We start from the raw sequence: 19,722 nt of genomic DNA, 5'->3' as shown, positions 1-19,722 counted from the left end.
ACTGTGGGTGTGGCATCACTCATCACCTGCCCCAGTGTAGAGAGCTGTGAGGTACTGTGGGTGTGGCATCACTCATCACTTGCCCCCAATGTAGAGAGATGTGAGGTACTGTGGGTGTGGCATCACTCATCACTTGCCCCAGTGTAGAGAGCTGCGTGGTACTGTCGGTGTGGGATCACTCATCACTTTCCCCCAATGTAGAGAGATGTGAGGTACTGTGGGTGTGGCATCACTCATCACTTGCCCCAGTGTAGAGAGCTGCGAGGTACTGTGGGTGTGGCATCACTCATCACTTGCCCCAGTGTAGAGAGCTGTGAGGTACTGTGGGTGTGGCATCACTCATCACTTGCCCCAGCGTAGAGAGCTGTGAGGTACTGTGGGTGTGGCATCACTCATCACTTGCCCCCAATGTAGAGAGCTGTGAGGTACTGTGGGTGTGGCATCATTCATCACTTGCCCCCAATGTAGAGAGATGTGAGGTACTGTGGGTGTGGCATCACTCCTCACTTGCCCCAGTGTAGAGAGCTGTGAGGTATTGTGGGTGTGGCATCACTTATCATCATTCAAAACTTGTCCCCAGTGTAGAATGCTGTGAGGTACTGTGGGTGTGGCATCACTCATCATTCATTACTTGCCTCCCAGTGAGTGTAGAGAGCTGTGAGGTACTGTGGGAGTGACATCACTCATCACTTGCCCCAGTGTAGAGCTGTGCGGTACTGTGGGTGTGGCATTATCCATCACTTGCCCCCAGTGTAGAGAGCTCTGAGGTATTGTGGGTGTGGGATCATTCATCACATGCTCCCAGTGTAGAGAGCTGCGAGATATTGTGGGTGTGGCATCATTCATTCTCTGTGTGTAAACAGCGGTAAGAAGATACAGGTTTTGGAAGCAGCTTGCAGTATGTGAAGTGCCTGGTAATGAAGTGCAGACGTAGTCGTTCTTCCTTAAAGGAAAACTTAAGTCAAATAAAAAAAATGACATTTACTCACCTGGGGCATCCCTCAGCACCCCGAAGCTGGATGGTGCCCTCGTAGCCCCGCTCCGATCGTCCTGTCCCCGCCGGCGGCTACTTCCGGTTCGGCGACAGCCGCCGACAGGCTGGGAACGCGGCTGATTTTCCGCGTTCCCAGCCGCTGCTATCACCCTCTATGCTGCTATAGCGTATATATAGACGCTATAGCAGCATAGAGAGTGATAGCAGCGGCTGGGAACGCGGAAAATCAGCCGCGTTCCCAGCCTGTCGGCGGCTGTCGCCGAACCGGAAGTAGCCGCCGGCGGGGACAGGACGATCGGAGCGGGGCTGCGAGGGCACCATCCAGCTTCGGGGTGCTGAGGGATGCCCCAGGTGAGTAAATGTCATTTTTTTTATTTGACTTAAGTTTTCCTTTAAGGTTTCCATTTACGGTACAACTTTTTACTAAATGCAATCTTTCGATGTGATTTGAATGATCGTAAGTAATCTGAAGGAAATTATTAAATGTTCACATTTAGGCCTCTTTCACAGTGCAACGTTGAAGTCGCACGTTAGAAAATGTTTTAATGTGGACTAACGCACAGCAATATTAACCAGTTCACCCCCAAGGGTTTTTATCCTAACGGACCAGAGCAATTTTCAGTTGTCAGCGCTCCTCCCTTTTATTCCCTAATAACTTTATTACTACTTATCACAAGAAAATGATCTATACCTCGTTTTTTTCGCCACCAATTAGGCTTTCTGTGGATAGTACATTTTGCTAAGAATTTTTTTATTCTAAATGCATTTTAATGAGAAAAACAGAAAAAAAAAGAAAAAAAATCATTATTTCTCAGTGTTCAGCCTTTATAGTTTTAAAATTAAACATTCTCCTGTGGATAAAACAAACACGTTTTATTTGCCCAGTGGTCCCGATAATTAAACCGTTTAGATTATGTCCCTACCACAATGTATGGCGACAGTATATTATTTTGAAATATAAGTGGTTATTTTTCTGTTTGTTCTGGCCATAATTACAAGCCCCTATGTAATAAATTAAAATTAATTTTCCCCCATAAAATATAGAATAAAAAAAGCTGAGTCCCTAAGGCAACTATTTATTTTATTTTTTTAAGCTGATTTTTTTTTTTTTACAAGTGTTTTTTTGGGGGGGGAGGGTTGGAAGTGTAATTTTATTAATGATGTGTATATACTTAAAAATGTATGTATTTTGTAAGTGTAATATACTTTTTGGCCACAAGATGGCGCTGGTGAACACTCATAGGACGTGTTCACTTTTTTTTTTTTTTTTTACACACTTTATTAAACTGTTACATTTCCTGTTTATGTGAATGGACGTAGCCGCTGTTCGCGGTCACGTCCATTCACTCCAGGCACTGCGATTGGGTAGAGGACTGTTCAGTCCTCTTCCCCAATCGCCCAGCACGGGATCCCGACGGTAATGGCGGCGGTAGCGGCGGACACACGGCGGTAGCAGCGGCGGGAATGCGCGACGTATTAAAACGTCATGTTGCTGTTAATAGCGGTAAGCATGACGTTTTAATACGTTAGGATGTCGGTAAATGGTTAAAGAGACTCTGAAGTCTCTAAAAAAAAACATCTTTTTACGTCATAAATCTGTGTAATACTTTATCCCTAACTAAACCGCCGCATCCCCGCCGATGTAAACTATCGAAATCCCCCCTAACCTCCCCCCCCCCTCCCTCTCCCCTGCAAAATCCACACCTTTCTTGGTCGTGGATTTTGCTGCCCTGTACACTTCTGTGTGAGGCAGGGCTATGAGCTGCAGCACTGCTTCACACGCGTCTATCAGCGGCGGTACTCCGCCTCTCCCCGCCTCTCTCAGTGAAGGTAGACTGAGAGGGACGGGGGAGAGGCGGCGATCCGCCGCTGACAGACGCGTGTGAGGCAGGGCTGCAGCTCATAGCCCTGCCTCACACGGAAGTGCTCCCCGTAGTGTGCCCCGGGGAGTTTGGGGGGATTTAGATAGTTTACAGAGGTGGGATTGCGGCGGTTTAGTTAGGGAACTTTGCAACATTCACAGTGCACACGTTGAGTTGTGTGTAACGTGTAGCAATATTTAGAAAGTGCTGCATGCTGTGCGTTTAGCAATAAATCTGCTGCGTTCGGTGTGTTGCACATGCTCAGTAATGTTTTCTTTTAAAAATGTAACGCATTCCATCGCTGTGCAACGAAAATGGCACATCAAACGCCGGGCTAAAGAATGTACCTTAACGTCCAAGTTATAGTCTTTCAATGCGTTGCATTAGGGGCACGTTATTCGACCTTAACGTCGCATCAAACGCACCGTCCCACTGTGAAAGAGGCCTTACTGAATGATTCTTTCTTCAAATGCGATCATATTTTCCAGTTTTCGAGTCGATTAATTTGCGTTCTAGAAAGTGTTTGCAATAATACAGTTAGAAAGATCTCCCATGATGCATCATGCTGAATATGCAAATCATCTCCTAAAAGCCAGACACACATCCAGATCCACTGGTGTATAGTGAGACTTATAGCTTAAACTGTACATTTTCAGAGCCACCTCAAGCCAACATGATAGTATGTGGAAACTTTGCTGGCATCTGCTGCTTTGCTGGCAACTGCTTTAAATAATCCTTTAATAGTTTTAATGCTAATATGCAAAAAATTGTGCTAGTATAGTGCAGAATTTAGCTCAAGCACATTAGTACAGTATTAGGGAATCATGAGATAAGTTTGCACCTAAAGATTTGAGTTAAAATATACCATAACACAGCAATGACATATTGGGCTTGATTCACAAAGCGGTGCTAACCTACTTAGCACGTCTAAAGTCTTTAGACGCGCTAACCAGGGTGCTAAGTAGGTTAGCACTGGATTTCTCAATCAGATCGAGTGCTAACTTTGCGCGCGTAAAGTCTTACGCGCGCAAAGTTTTACGCGCGCTAAGTCCCATAGGCTTTAATGGGCACTTCGCGCGGTGCGCCCTGTGCTCTGTGCAGTATGCGCGTAAAGTTTTACGCGCATAAAGTTTTGCGCGCGTAAAGTTTTATGCGCGAAAAGCTTCTTTAGACGTGCTAAGGGGGTTTTCACAGGCGTGCTAACAGTTAGCACCGCTTTGTGAATCAAGCCCATTGAGTCAACCCAATTTCCTGACAGCAAAAGGTGCTTTCTTAGCTAAGATCACTCCAGGAAAATGAAGATCTGAATGTCCTGTGAATTAGCATTGATTCATCATGACAAGACAGAGACACATTATTGTGCAAAATGATAATTCTCTCTGGTTATGCCGACATCTGTGTTGTGTCTTTGTGATTGTTTGTCTCAAGTCTGTAATTTACTCACTTTATTTATGGTATAGCACTGTTCAATATGCCAGAACTTTATAAATAACGCATATGAATAATAATAAAAACCTAGTCTATATCTTCATGTGAGGTGTGAGTATAGAGACAGGTTCTAAGAAATAGTGCTTGCTGGCTTGTAAACATAGCTTGACATATGCACCTAATAGAATATTATTTTATATTATTGTTTTTGCCAAACAAATCTTCCTGTTCCACCCGTTCATAGATCCTCAGTGACTGACAGTGCTTGCTCACAGCCAGTGAGCCTGAAAAGCTGCGCAACAGCACTTTTTTGTATAGAATCCTTGGATTAAGTCCTCAATAACTAAGTTTTACCCAAACAACAGGATAATATTTAATTTATTTTTTTTTAAAAAAGAGATTCTTTTCGATTTTCATTTGATTCAATCGTTTTGGTTGAATAAATGGAAACATTGAACATTTTTATTGTACCGTGTATGGGACATTTATGGCGAAGCTATGGATAGGCATCAGGAAAGGGTTATTATTATGGGGGGAGGTTAGGCATCATGAAGGGGATATTGTTATGGGGATGATAGGAGTCAGGAAGAGGTTATCTTACATAGGGTGGTTATGGTTAGACTTCAGAAAGGAATTAACTTTGAGTGCTGGTGGGATTTTGGGTGAGGCATCTGGAAGAAGTTATCATTGTGGGAGAAGAAGTTATCATTAGGGATAGGAGTCAGGGAGGGTTTATTGTTATGGAGACGAGGTTAGAGCTAGAAGTCAGGAAGGGTTTATAGTTATGGGGGGACATTAGAGTTAGAAGTCAGGAAGGGGTTATTGTTATGGGGGAGGGGTTAGGTATAGGATTCAGGAAGGGGCTATTGTTATGGGGAGGAGTTAGGTGTAGGATTCAGGAAGGGGTTATTGTTATGGGGAGGAGTCAGGAAGGGGTTATTGTTATGTTGGGGAGGTTAGGGATAGGAGTCAGGAAGTGGTTATTGTTATGGGGGAGGTTAGGGATAGGTATCAGGAAGGGGTTATTGTTTTGGGTGAGGTTAAGGATAGGAGTCAGGAAAGGGTTATTGTTATCTGGGGGAGGTTAGGGATAGGAGTCAGGAAGGGGTTATTGTTATGGGGGAGGTTAAGGATGGAGTCAGGAAGGGGTTATTGTTATGGGGCGAGGTTAGAGCTAGTAGTCAGGAAGAGGTTATTGTTATGGGGGAGAAGTCAGGAAAGGGTTATTGTTATGGGGCGAGGTTAGAGCTAGTAGTCAGGAAGGGGTTATTGCTATGGGGGGAGGATTTAGTCATCAGCACTCATCCGGCAATGTCTATGGGCAACTGACTGCACTCAGACCACAGGGGGCTGAATAATTACGCACACCCTACTTTGCAGTTATTTATTTGTAAAAAATGTTTGGAATCATGTATGATTTTCGTTCCATTTCCCACGTGTACACCACTTTGTAATAATAATTACGCACACCCCACTTTGCAGTTATTTATTTGTAAAAAAATGTTTGGAATCCTGTATGATTTTCGTTCCACTTCTCACATGTACACTTTGTACTGGTCTTTCACATGGAATTCCAATAAAATTGATTCATGTTTGTGGCAGTAATATGACAAAATGTGGAAAACTTTAAGGGGGCCGAATACTTTTGCAAGCCACTGTAGCTGGATTCATGCAGGATGAGTGTCCCGGCTGAGTTTTTTGTGGTGCGTGTATGAGCCTTATGAGCTTTCATATTTGTCACTCTGCAATGTATCATGGGATCTGTTTCGGTAAGCATATGGCTCTTCTGTGCAGTCCGCAATAATCACAGGCAGGTGGAATGCGTTCTCCTATATAGCCTATGGGGGTGACGCATCTTTCCTGGGCTACAGCTGGACCATCAGACCGGACGCTACACTGTCCTCTCCCGCTGACCGCATGTGGTCCGGCATCATAAAATGAAAACCAAATTTGTTCAGAATGTAATAATAGAAATGTTTGCTTTAATACAGCAAAAAGCAAAGGTTATGTCTGGTGGGGACTGTTCTGTGTATGCAGAGATTTAACAAGCTGCACCAGTGTGTGATGTACTCTCTGCTGCTGGAAGACTCTGCTCCTTTCTCTATCTACCTCTCCTCTCCTGAGATACCCTGTGCTACTGGAGCACTCTGTGTCACGGTACCTGTGCTTAGTCCGGCAGCGTCTTCTCAGTCACGCACATGCCAGGTCGCGGCTTTCTCACTGTGTGAACACTTCCAGTTATGTGGACGCGAATTTCTGCCTTACTCAAACGGGTGTAATTGCACATGCAGTATTTGGCGCCAATTCATTTTGGGTGTATCCCTAATTCAAAGAGCTATTTAAGACCACTGTGACGGCCAGTGCTGACAGTTCTGATCATCTCTGGTGGTCCTTGAAGCCAGGGCTGTAGAGTCAGAGTCGAGGAGTCGGAGCAATTTTGGGTACCTGGAGTTGGAGTCGGTGGTTTCATAAACTGAGGAGTCGGAGTTGGAGTTAGTTGGTTCTTGTACTCCACAGCCCTGTGCATTTTGTTACCTTTTTTTTTTTTTAGTTATGACTTTGTTTACTCTTCTGACCCTATTACCGACTTTGGCCTGAATATTGACTTTCACTTGCCTGCTGCCTGCCCAGACCTGAGCTTATTTGACTAAGTTTTGATTGCCACCTGCCTCGACTTTCGACAGTTTAAAGAGAACCCGAGGTGGGATTTCATTATGTTACTGGGGCACAGAGGCTGGTTGTGCACACTAACACCAGCCTCTGTTGCCCCATGGTGTGCCTCCAGGACCCCCCTGCGCGCCGCTATACCCCCCACAGTGCTGGCGACACACAGCGTGTCGCCAGCACAATGTTTACCTATGCACTGTCTGTTAGCGCCGCTCCCCCGCCTCCTCCGTATCGGCGCTACCCACCCCCGTCCCTTCCCTCCCGCTGATAGGAGGGAAGTGACACGGGCGGGTAGCGCCGATGCGGAGGAGGCGGGGGAGCGGCGCTGACTGACAGCGCAGAGGTAAACATTGTGCTGGCGACACGCTGTGTGTCGCTAGCACTGCGGGGGCTATAGCGGCGCGCAGGGGGGACATGGAGGCACACCATGGGGCAACAGAGGCTGATGTTAGTGTGCACAACCAGCCTCTGTGCCCCAGTAACATAATATAATCCCACCTCGGGTTCTCTTTAAGGACATCTCTTCAGTATCTCCCAATTGTAGACTAATTTGTTCTCTTTGTATCTGGTGGTCTGATACCAAGGGCACAAGCTGGTGACCACTTTCAGCAAAGTAGTCCACTGCCCCCCAGGGGTAATGGTCCATCGTCCCACGCAGGGTGCTCTGGTGAGGGGAGAACCCAAACCAACCACCAGGGTCAATAGGTTCTGTCTCATTACCGTAACAGTCTGCTCCTTCCTCTATTTACCTCTCCTCTCCTGATATACTATTTGCTGCTGGAAGACACTGCTCCTTCCTTTACCTCTCCTCTTCTGAGCTGCAGCCACTAGGTCATGCTCAGTAGGCAGGAGCAGTATTAGGGAGTCTCGCCCAAGGTCTCCTCTTTGAATAGGTGCAGGCTTACTGAACAGTAGTAGCCGAGATTTAAACCCTGGTCTCCTGTGTCAGAGGCAAACCCATTAAACTGTACCTGACATCACCCAAAAAATTATATATACATACCTGGGGCTCCCTCCAGTCCCCTTCAGGCTCATCAATCTTTTGCCGTCCTCCCAAGCCGCCTGGGTCCTCTGCTAGATGGCCCAGTAATTCAGCCAGTTGGGGCCAGTCGGCACAGTCGCAACCTGGCTGCGCGTTCCTCCGTTGCACTCCTGTTGATGGAAGTGTTCTGTGCCTGCGCAGTAGTACTGTGGAGATGCAGAACTACTACTACTGTGAAGGTGCCGTTTCTCCCTGCTGGCTGAATTACTGGGCTGCGTAACGGGGATCCAGGTAGCCTGGGAGGACGACGAGGGACTGATGAGCCTGCAGGGGGCTGGGGGAAGCCTCAGGTATGTTTATATTTTTTTTCTTGATCTCAGATTTCCTTTAACCAGTACACTATCCAGCCACAGCTGTAGGGGTTGGAGATTCGACAGAGTGGGAAAAGACTGAGCAGGTGGGGACATGGAAAGAACAATACCCTCTGCCGAGTTGATCTTCCACAGCATATCGACCACTAGCACATTGAGGTGGGGGTGAGGGGAGGCTGTACACAGCAAGTGTCTAGGCCAAGGTGGCACCCACCAGCCGTGTCTGCCGAGAACAGTTGTACTTGTGTATGCAGCTTTACTACTGATGTACTTGTGCTACTGGAGGATTCTAGCTCCACCATCTTACTCTCCTCTCTTGATATACTGTGTGCTGCTTAAATACATTGTTCCTTTTCTATCTAACGCTGGCTTTCTGGAAATTCATTTTCCAATTATTTTAAAAATTAATAAAAAGAAAAAACAATAATAAATAAAAAAATGGGCGTATCGTGTCATGTCAATGCCTGATGAGCGCCTCCATATCTAGGGATGACGCCTGCTTTTCCTGCTAGCAGGGTTAATATAGTGCGGAAGGACTCGTTCTGCCTACCACGCGATGTGAATCTGTAATCAGAAGCACCATCATTTTTATTGTTCCATCGACATTAAGACAGATCTGTGTTTTTTCTCTGTGTCATCCTCACAGATTGTGTGGGCTCCCAGACTGACGAGGCTCCATCGACTTTCTGCAGTATTTATGTGTATTCCATTGGCGGCGTGGGGGCTGGGGTAGCCAACAGCTTGTGCCTGTCACTTCCATCTTCTGTGTCTTACTTAATGTCTTGAGGTCTCTCCTCTGTCTCCGCCACGTGGGCCCTGTGCAAAAGGGAGTTATCCACAGCCATTATCTATTTTATATTTATTTTTTCTCTTATTTCTTTCTGTGTTTTGTATACAGGTTTAAGCACACTAATGTAATACATTGCCTTTGTTATTTAAAATACTCACCTAATTTATATTTCATGTCCCCAAGTTTTACTGTTTCCTTTTGTATTTTTTTTTTACTTTTGATTGGTGAATTTTTTTTAATCATAATTTATTTCCTTGTACATTGGAGATCTGTTTTTGCACATATCTTATGACTAAATTTTGTTAGGAGTAGCTTATTATTTTAGCGTTTAAAATTTTAGTATTTGAGGTGGGTAAAATTGTGTGTGTGTGTGTGTGTGTGTGGGGGGGGGGGGGGTGTTAGTTTGGGGTAATTATGTACCTTCTATCCTACAAAACCCTCTTCATACTCATCTTCAGTTACTTCAACTAGAGAGCCACAATTGTAGGGTAATAATCTCAGTTTGCATGCAAACCTAAAGGTTCATACTCATCAGAATATTTTTGCGTAGAATCGTTAACGCCGAACGATCGTTTGCATGATATTGTGTAACGTTGTTTACCGTACGTTTGTTAAACAATGTTCAATGATGGCTGATTACATGCGATAATCGTTAGCTTTCAATAGCCGTCATGACGGATCAAAACATGGGCGGTTGTTCCGATCTCCTTTGACACCTGCGCTAATTACCACAATCGTTCAAGGTCCATTCGTGCCCGAGGTTTGTTCCTATGGTATGCAATTGCGAAAGATGGATCATGGACAGGAAGTGTGCATCACTTCCTGGGATAGAAAGGAAGTGTCATTGGGACAGGAAGGGGGTGTCACTGGGATAGAAAGGGGTAGCACTGGAACAACAACAGAGTGTCAATGGGATAGAAAGGGGTAACACTGGAACTGTAACTGTCACTGGGATAGAAATGGGGTGCTATTGGGACAGGAAGGGAATGTCACTGGGATAGAAATGGAATGTCACTGGGATAGAAAGGTGGTTCACCCGAACAGGGAGGGGGGAAGGTCTTATTTGGACACAGATAGAAATAATAAACTTTACAAATGTTCACTTTCTACACTTCTATACTCTTTGGGTCCTATTGGAGAGTTTTCACTTTTCTTCCTGTTCTGGCATGCAGCCCGGTTGTTTCCTTTTCATGTCGTGCACACTCAGTATTTTGATTTTTTGAATTTTTGTGACAAATGGCCAAAAATCAGAAACAGTAACTGTTAACCAAAAATATTGGAAACATATGCTGTTGCAACACTTGAATCAGGTGATGCAGAGTTCAAGGTTCAAAGCTAGTTTAAGCCTATGATCCTTCAAATGATATTTACTAGAATACAGATAATAATTAACTTACTTTGTTTTTTTTTAATGGTTTATTTTTTTTTTATTTAGCAATACCCTCAAATTCACTTGTTTTAATAAAGACACAGAATCCCTGTGTTTCAGGCTTAGTTCACAATTCTCAGGTGTGCTGCAGAATAATTCTGCATGTCATCTCACTGCCCATACAATTCTATGGGCCTGTTTACAGTACTGCCTTGTAACAGATTGCATTGTTCTAACTTGCTGCATGCAGGCTTTGTATAAAAGTTGACGTCCAGTCTCCATTGCAGTTCACACATATTATAATGCGTGTGTTATGCCACTGACCACAGTGAACCTAGCCACAGGGATCAGGTGTCAAGCAAAATTCCATTGATTAAGCCAGTCCACACTAGGTCCGGAAACGTATCCGTGGCTGCGTTTTTCAAACCTGATGAAAAACGGAGTCTCGGATACTAATGTTGAAAATAGCAGCCAGCCTCACCCAAGTAAAAAACGGATCCGTCTGCGTTTGCGGGGATCCGTTTTCAAAACCTGAACGGAAGGTCCGGTTCTGCTGCATTTTCACGCAACGGATCAGGACCACGGATACATGCAGGGGTAGTGAAAGTAATGAGAAAACGCATCTCCAGCTCCACAGGCAAAAAACGGATGTTAAAACGGATAGCCTGAGCTTTATGATTGGCCCAAAAAAATCCTCCCACATGATGGAGACGTTTTCTGTCAGGGAAAAACCTGAACGGAAACTGATGCAAAACTGATGCACTTTCATCAGTTTGCAGTACGGTGGGTACTTCCCCTGATCCGGACGGCAGTGTCCGTCCTGCAACCGGGTCTAGTGTGGACCCACTCTAATGCACTGCAAGCTCCCCAGAAATTACTTGGACATGCCCAACAATAGTAATGCTTCATACACACTTGAGATAAAAGTCTTTGGAAAAGGCAAGCTCACAGACCAATTTTACCCCCTTCCATGTAGTATGAGAGCCATACTCTACAGTCTATTCTATGGAGCTGCATTCCCCATCAAATAAAATCTTTGCAGGATGCTGCACACAAAGATGCCCGTACACACTCAAAAGATCATTACCTGCAAAAGATCTGTTCCTGCAAAAGATCCATTCCTGCGAAATGCATTCATAGTCTATGATATCTGCAGATCCTCATACACACTTGGTTTAACAGACAATCATCTGCAGATCAGATCCACCAGGATGGATTTTCAGATCTGCAGATGATTGCCAGATATGCAGATGAAGTCTGTTAAACAAGGTGTGTATGATGATCTGCAGATCTCATAGACTATGAATGCATTTTGCAGGAATGGATATTTTGCAAGAACAGATCTTTTGCAGATAATGATCTTTTGAGTGTGTACGGGCATCTTTGTGTGCAGCATCTTGCAAAGATTTTATCTGACGGGGAGTGCAGCTCCATAGAATAGACCGTGTAGAGTATGGCTCTCATACTACATGGAAGGGGGTAAAATTGGTCTGCGATCTTGCCTTTTCCAAAGACTTTTATCTCAAGTGTGTATGAAGCATTAGATTAGTCTGCTTCTTTTCTGCATCTCCCTTGAGAGTCCTCCAATAAAACACTTATTGGGATTATAGTACCAGTTATAAAATATGTTTGTATGTTGCTTCTTTAATAATATTTGAAAAAAAACACCCAAAACTAGGGCCTGGCCGAAAATAATTCTGGTCAGCCCACCTTTGTTAATGTAAGAGTTAAATGCCCCTGCCACTTTGCAAAGATGTGTGTGTGTTTTTTTTGTTTTGTTTTTTTCTTTAGCATAGATTAATTAGGTCATCACAAGTAAATCACTTAAAACTACCTGGTCAGGAGCCTCTGTGCCAGACACTTCCTTGTCTTTAAATGGTTCAAGCTTCAAGCTGTGATCTCAAACAGATGTGATTGTGTCCCAGTCCACAACGGTCTGAACAGTGTAATACCACTGTGCTAAGCAGTAGTCCTTCTTATAGAAACTACTCTGCTGTTTCACCTCAGAATTTTAGAATTTTTAGCTGCTGAAGCCTTGTTTCAGATCGGTGTTCTCACATCCTTAATTAAAATCTGTGACTGATATTTGTGCTGATTGTCCTGAATGGCATTATACTTTTGCACTGTAGGAATTATGACATGTAAACAGAACAGCTAAACACAGGCAAATGTGATCCCTTTCACATTGTGCACGTTGTGTTGCAATACCGGTGCCGAAAGGTGCAACTATACAGTGAGGCTAGGATCACTGTGGCCAGTTGCATAACGCACAAGGTATAATACGTTATAATGACTGTGAACTGCAATGGAGACTGGACATAGGCTTTAAAGAGAGCCTGAGGTGGGCTAAAAAAAGAAAAGAAAAAAGTAAACTACCTGATCCACAGGGCTGAGCGGATCAGGTAGCTGCAAAAAACGCAGCTCCCCGCCGCTTCGGTGGGCCGCAATGGCCCACTTTCACTTGCATGTCCCCTGGGTCACGACACTGCACTGAGCGACTGTGTTGTCTCTTATAGCGTGCAGGGAGGCGAGGGAGCAGCAGGAGGCGTGGCCAGGGTGAGAGAGATGCCCAATGGCAGCTCAGGAAACCCTGTAGGAACGCCCCTGGTGGGCGTTTTAGACAGGGAATTCTCCTCTCCTCTGTTTACCTCTGAGTTAGTGACAAATATTGTCGCTAAACTCTGGGGGCCTATAGCACGGCAGTGTGTGTGTGTGTGGGGGGGGGGGGGGGAGGGGACAGAGAGCGGCGGTTGGGGGACACAGAGCCATGTCATTAGGCAGAGAACATGGCTCTGTGTTGTCGTCGTCCCCCCCCGCCCCCCCCCCCCCCCCCCCCGAATATCCACTTCGGGTTCTCTTCAATACAAAGCCTGCATGCAGCGAGTTAGAATAATGTGATCAGTTACAACACAGTACTGTGAACCAGTTCTGTGGAGTCGGTCCAAAAATCCACCGACTCCGACTCCTCAGTTTAGGATTCCTCCGACTCCGACTCCTCGACTCCGACTCCTCTAATTTGCATATTACAATTTTGTTGATTAAAAGTATGTACCGTGAAATTCGTCTCTTAACTGCCAACGCTTAGGAATTTTACAAGACAACTAAAGTGAGAAGGATATGTAGACTACTATATTTATTCCCTTTAGACTAAAACTAGTCCTTGGTAAGAGTACTTGTAAAAGGTACAAACTGGAACAAAGAACATCTATCAGGCCCTAGGCAATGTAAGTGTGGGTACATGTAAGAATGATGTGCAGGTACTCTGCAGGGGAATGAGGAGATTCTTCTTCTATTACACATTCTTCATGCACAATCTGAACAAGGTTTATGGGTGACAGACAACACCTCTGGGTTCAATGTGCACAGCATTCTCAGTGGATTCCCTGCAGCACTGTGGGGAGTGCATATGTAGAGTATAGTACTACTGTGTAACAAAGTAAACCTGAGACAGATGAAATTAAAGTTTTATATATACCTGGGGCTTCCTCCAGCCGCCTTCAGGATAATCAGTCCCTCGTTGTCCTCCTCCACCACCTTGATCTTTTGCTATGAGTCCAGGTACTTGAGCCAGTCGGGCGTAGTGCGCATGCACACACTCCGCCGCCAGGAGCATACTACACCTGTGCAGCACTATTGCGCAGGTGCAGAATGTTCCTGGCTGTGGGAGCGGCATGCGGCCAGACATCGCTGACTGGCTGAATTACCAGGACTCATAGCAGAAGATCCAGGTGGCGGAGGAGGACACTGAGGGACTGATTAGCCTGAAGGGGGCTGGAGGAAGCCCCAGGTATGTATAAAACTTTACTTTTCATCCGTCTCAGGTACCCTTTAATTTGTAGTCACCAAACCAAATTTTAACAACATATCAAATTATTTGATTTCATCAGCATCAGTGCAGGATTATTTCCATCTCATTGACCATCTCTATTAGTGACACGGCTACACATCAGGCTTTATTCTTACAGCATAGATGTTATTTAGTATATATAAGAGATTCCTGTGTACACATCATATATACAGTCACAATCAGATATGTACTGTATATCTGACCTTAAAAATACGGGGACTGCTTTATTGAAGCAACTAATTTTGATTGGTTTATTTCATTTTTGTGGGGAAAGAGAGATGTAACTTGTAATTTACATGTGTTAACGCAGAACGTCCTGAGGAAGTCCCTGGGCGGGGCGAAACGCGTAGACGTAGGCCTGCGTCACGCGCTGCAAATATGAGTTTTCTATTTCCTGAGTATATATTGGGGTGACGACCCCAGGAATGTTTGTTGGTGTGTGTGCGCTGATCTGCGGGGGATCATAGGGAGGGGAGTGGTGCTGACTATTGTCAGCTGGTTTGTTCGGTTGCCATTGTGGCCTCACCGTGCGGTGGAGGATCGGGACAGAGTGCAAGGCTGCAGTTGCGGCCATAGTATTAATGTCCTGCCCTGCCACCCCCGCTTGGTGGTTGTCGCAAGGGTGATCGTTTGTGGGGACTATGCCCGTCTCCCGTTGATGGTGGGGCGATCCATACCAATTGGGAACAATTGTTCCTTTTTGGAACTGAATAGTTCCTGCTGCACAGAAAAGGTATATGCAGCTATTGGTGAATGTAATGGTTTTGCCATTATATTATATCTATGCAATCTATGTCTGACCTTTTTTCTTTTTGTAACTGAATAAATTGCCAGCAGTTGAGCGACATATACTGGTAGTGTGTGGTGTTTTGTACTTGGTTTTTTGACCAGTGTGGTTCCTGCTGATGGTTGCATATATTTTATGTGAAGGTGTTTCTGGTTTTGTCTGGTAAATGCACAGCATTATTCTGATGGGACCTGCCATATCCTATGTGAATATACCATAGAAATCTCATTGCATTGTGATGCAATGATATTGTCCATTGCGATTGGAACACAACACATTCAGGGTGAAAGGACCCCTAGGCATGCATTGGTTACTGTAGGTAAGTGATCATTAGGTGCTTTATCATTACGTGCTGTGTTTCTGCTACTTGGGTTGAATAAAGCTGCTTTAGCATCATTTTGAAACCAAATATAAGCAAGGGGAAAACAGTATTTAAAGTGGTAAGAAACTCAAAAAATTATATATATATATATATATATACAGTGGAGGAAATAATTATTTGACCCCTCACTGATTTTGTAAGTTTGTCCAATGATAAAGAAATGAAAAGTCTCAGAACAGTATCATTTCAATGGTAGGTTTATTTTAACAGTGGCAGATAGCACAGCAAAAGGAAAATCGAAAAAATAACCTTAAATAAAAGATAGCAACTGATTTGCATTTCATTGAGTGAAATAAGTTTTTGAACCCTCTAACAATAAAAGACTTAATACTTAGTGGAAAAACCCCTGTTTGCAAGCACAGAGGTCAAACGTTTCTTGTAATTGATGACCAAGTTTGCACACATTTTAGGAGGAATGTTGGTCCACTCCTCTTTGCAGATCATCTCTAAATCCCTAAGGTTTCGAGGCTGTCTCTGTGCAACTCTGAGCTTGAGCTCCCTCCATAGGTTTTCTATTGGATTAAGGTCCAGAGACTGACTAGGCCACTCCATGACCTTAATGTGCTTCTTCTTGAGCCACTCCTTTGTTGCCTTTGCTGTATGTTTTGGGTCATTGTCGTGCTGGAACACCCATCCACGACCCATTTTCAGTTTCCTGGCAGAGGGAAGGAGGTTGTCGTTCAGGATTTCACGATACATGGCTCTGTCCATTTTCCCGTTAATGCGATTAAGTTGTCCTGTGCCCTTAGCAGAAAAACACCCCCAAAGCAAAATGTTTCCACCCCCATGCTTGACGGTGGGGATGGTGTTTCGGGGGTCATAGGCAGCATTTTTCTTCCTCCAAACACAGCGAGTTGAGTTAATGCCAAAGAGCTCTATTTTGGTCTCATCAGACCACAGCACCTTCTCCCAGTCACTCACAGAATCATTCAGGTGTTCATTGGCAAACTTCAGACGGGCCTGCACATGTGCCTTCTTGAGCAGGGGGACCTTGCGAGCACTGCAGGATTTTAATCCATTGCGGTGTAATGTGTTTCCAATGGTTTTCTTGGTGACTGTGGTCCCTGCTAATTTGAGGTCATTCACTAACTCCTCCCATGTAGTTCTAGGATGCTTTTTCACCTTTCTCAGAACCATTGACACCCCACGAGGTGAGATCTTGCGTGGAGCCCCAGAGCGAGGTCGATTGATGGTCATTTTGTGCTCCTTCCATTTTCGAACAATCGCACCAACAGTTGTCACCTTCTCTCCCAGCTTCTTGCTAATGGTTTTGTAGCCCATTCCAGCCTTGTGCAGGTCTACAATTTTGTCTCTGACATCCTTGGACAGCTCTTTGGTCTTTCCCATGTTGGAGAGTTTGGAGTCTGCTTGATTGATTGATTCTGTGGACAGGTGTCTTTTATACAGGTGACTAGTTAAGACAAGTGTCCTTAATGAGGGTGACTAATTGAGTAGAAGTGTCTAACCACTCTGTGGGAGCCAGAACTCTTAATGGTTGGTAGGGGTTCAAAAACTTATTTCACTCAATGAAATGCAAACCAGTTGCTATCTTTTATTTAAGGTTATTTTTTCGATTTTCCTTTTGATGTGCTATCTGCCACTGTTAAAATAAACCTACCATTGAAATGATACTGTTCTGAGACTTTTCATTTCTTTGTCATTGGACAAACTTACAAAATCAGTGAGGGGTCAAATAATTATTTCCTCCACTGTATATATATATATATATATATATATATACAGGCTACTGAATGGATTCATATGAAAACTGCTACCTGCCCTCAAATGCTAATTGTTAGGAACCTGTTCAGGACTTGATCTACCTGCTGGTGGCAGTGTGTGCGGGACTTATGTACTTTCTATATCCACCACCAGGGGGCTGTGCACTTCATGTCATCAAACTTGCAATCCTCAGTCTTACCTGCAGATGGCATCAGACTCTGGAGTTTCTTGGGACTTCCACCTCCTGCCAGCAGAGGTCAACCTGCTTGGGACTTTGCAGGCCGATCTGCTGACACGCCCAATGCTCACCTTACTTAAGACCAGCTCTCATTACAGCAGGTGCCAGAACATCACATAGCTTCCCTTGTGCTTGTTGAACTCTGGTCTCCTGTATTCCTGGTCCTTTGTATTTCTGGTTCTATCCTGATTATCTGGTATTTGATTTATGGCTTGCCTCTGACCTTGCTTCTGTGTTGCGATCTTGTACTGCGATCTGATGTGTATATATATATATTGTATATATTGTATAGAACCTGTATATTGTTCCTGTGTGGTTTCCTCAAATAAGTATATACTGTATATTTGTGTATGACTTCTTAGTTAGACTAGTTAGGGTTTTGGTTGCACTATTCATTTGTTTGTATATACACTGTGTGGTTGTGCTTAATAAACACCATTCACTTATTTCTGTGTTCAGTCTCCTTATATCCTGCTGCAAACAGTGATCACATGTGCTTGCTCTGTGGGGTTTGTAACACTAATAAGATAAAATTGATTTTGCCTATTAAAATTATCAGATTTATTTGAACTATACCAAACAATACAAACGATGATATTTTCTGGGACATTTATTGCCAGATCGACTATTTCCAGCATGTACGATCCGATATCTGATCGATTTTCCATTCACTTCTACGGAAAATTGATCGGAAATCAAATCGGACATGCTGGAAATAGATGATCTGGCAGTAAATTTGCCAGAAAATCTCATTGTGTGTATCAGGCATAAAACAATGCAGAATAGTGTCTTCTGTATCCAGGGGGAGGCAGATAACTTTCTCTACTTTGTTTGCACAGGAATTATTTAAGTACAAGATAATCTGATAACTTGTCCTGTAAACCAGCAATGTTATCAGTTAGTTTTAGTGAAGGTACAGTAATCAGGCATTTCAGTGATGTAATATCTGTCTTTTCAAGATTTCTGTTGGTTTTTTGCCAACATTGGAGCTTTTTACTAGGGATTTCAGCTTGTCTGTAAACCGCTAGCGCTTGAAAAAGCTCTATGGCAATGCAAATCAATGCACTTGTTCACACTGTAGCGATCCCCGGGAATTAGCGATTTGCTGAAATCTCAAACATGGTGCATGCTGCATTTTTGTAGTGATTTTGGAGCGATAGCATTTCAGTGTTAAAGAATCACAAAATGCAGTCACTCAAATCACTTTCCTATACAGTAAAAAATCATAGGAAAATCGCTTTGCAAAATGCTAGGGATTTTGCTAGCGGTTTGCGAATTCCCAGTGTGAATGGAGCCTTAATTGTTTAGAGCAAACAGGTAATTTTTAGGTTTATACCACTTTTAAGATCACTTACAATTAATTTATTAATTGAGGGGATGCTTTTTATTTAAGACATGGAGTTCTCTTTTAACTAAATAGGGCAGATGTACACATACCACTAATATACTCTCCTGAAGAGTGTCTGGTAACAGAAATAGGACAGTATTATTTAATGTATGACCAAGCCATAGTTCAGTGGCTATTATTGCTACTAGATATTGTTTTCACTGTATGTTAGAAATTGCTGTAGAGAGGCATGAGCAGTGGAGAGGGGAAGGGGAGGAGAGGCATGCGCTGTGCAGTGGAGATGGGAAGGGGAGAAGAGGCATGTGCTGTGCAGGGAAAGGGGAGGAGAGTCATGTGTTGTGCAGTGGAGAAGAGAAGGGGAGGAGATGCATGTGCTGTGCGGGGAAAGGGGAGAAGAGGTATGCGCTGTGCAGTGGAGATGAGAAGGGGAGGAGATGCATGTGCGTTGTGCAGGGAAAGGGGAAGGGAAGGAGAGGCATGTGCTGTGCAGTGGAGAGGGGAAAGGGAGGAGAGGCATGTGTGCTGTGCAGGGAAAAGGGAAGAGAGGCATGTGATGTGCAGTGGAAATGGAAATGGGAAGGGGAGGAGAGGAGGAGAGGCGTGTGTTGTGCAGTGGAGAGGGGAAGGGGAGGAGAGGCATGTGCTGTGCAATAGGGAAGAGAAGGAGAGGCATGTGTTGTGCAGTAAAGAGGGGAAGGGGAGGAGAGGCATGTGTTGTGCAGTAGGGAAGTGGAGGAGAGGCATGTGCTGTGCAGTAGGGAAGTAGAGGAGAAGCATGTGTTGTGCAGTAGGGAAGTGGAGGAGAGGCATGTGTTGTGCAGTAGGGAAGTGGAGGAGAGGCATGTGTTGTGCAGTAGGGAAATGGAGGAGAGGCATGTGTTGTGCAGTAAGTAAGTGGAGGAGAGGCATGTGCTGTGCAGTGGAAAGGGGAGGAG

General features: G+C 44.4%; 1 protein-coding gene across 20 annotated transcripts in view; it reads left to right on the top strand.

The window, feature by feature from the left end:
* The window catches only part of CACNA1C (calcium voltage-gated channel subunit alpha1 C), a 710,887-nt gene that overhangs the window by 228,143 nt on the left and 463,022 nt on the right, over nt 1-19,722 (top strand). Inside the window, exon 1 of one of the 20 annotated variants that reach the window (XM_068277203.1) lies at nt 15,354-15,416. The exons of the other annotated variants lie outside the window; for them this stretch is intronic. The gene's annotated coding sequence lies outside the window, so the exon portion shown is untranslated. Of the gene's footprint in view, nt 1-15,353; nt 15,417-19,722 lie in introns of those variants that run through there. 20 annotated transcript variants of the gene reach the window in all.

Source organism: Hyperolius riggenbachi, chromosome 3 (assembly GCF_040937935.1).
Source record: "Hyperolius riggenbachi isolate aHypRig1 chromosome 3, aHypRig1.pri, whole genome shotgun sequence".
Classification (NCBI taxonomy): domain Eukaryota; kingdom Metazoa; phylum Chordata; class Amphibia; order Anura; family Hyperoliidae; genus Hyperolius; species Hyperolius riggenbachi.
This window is presented reverse-complemented; position numbering and strand designations above follow the sequence as displayed.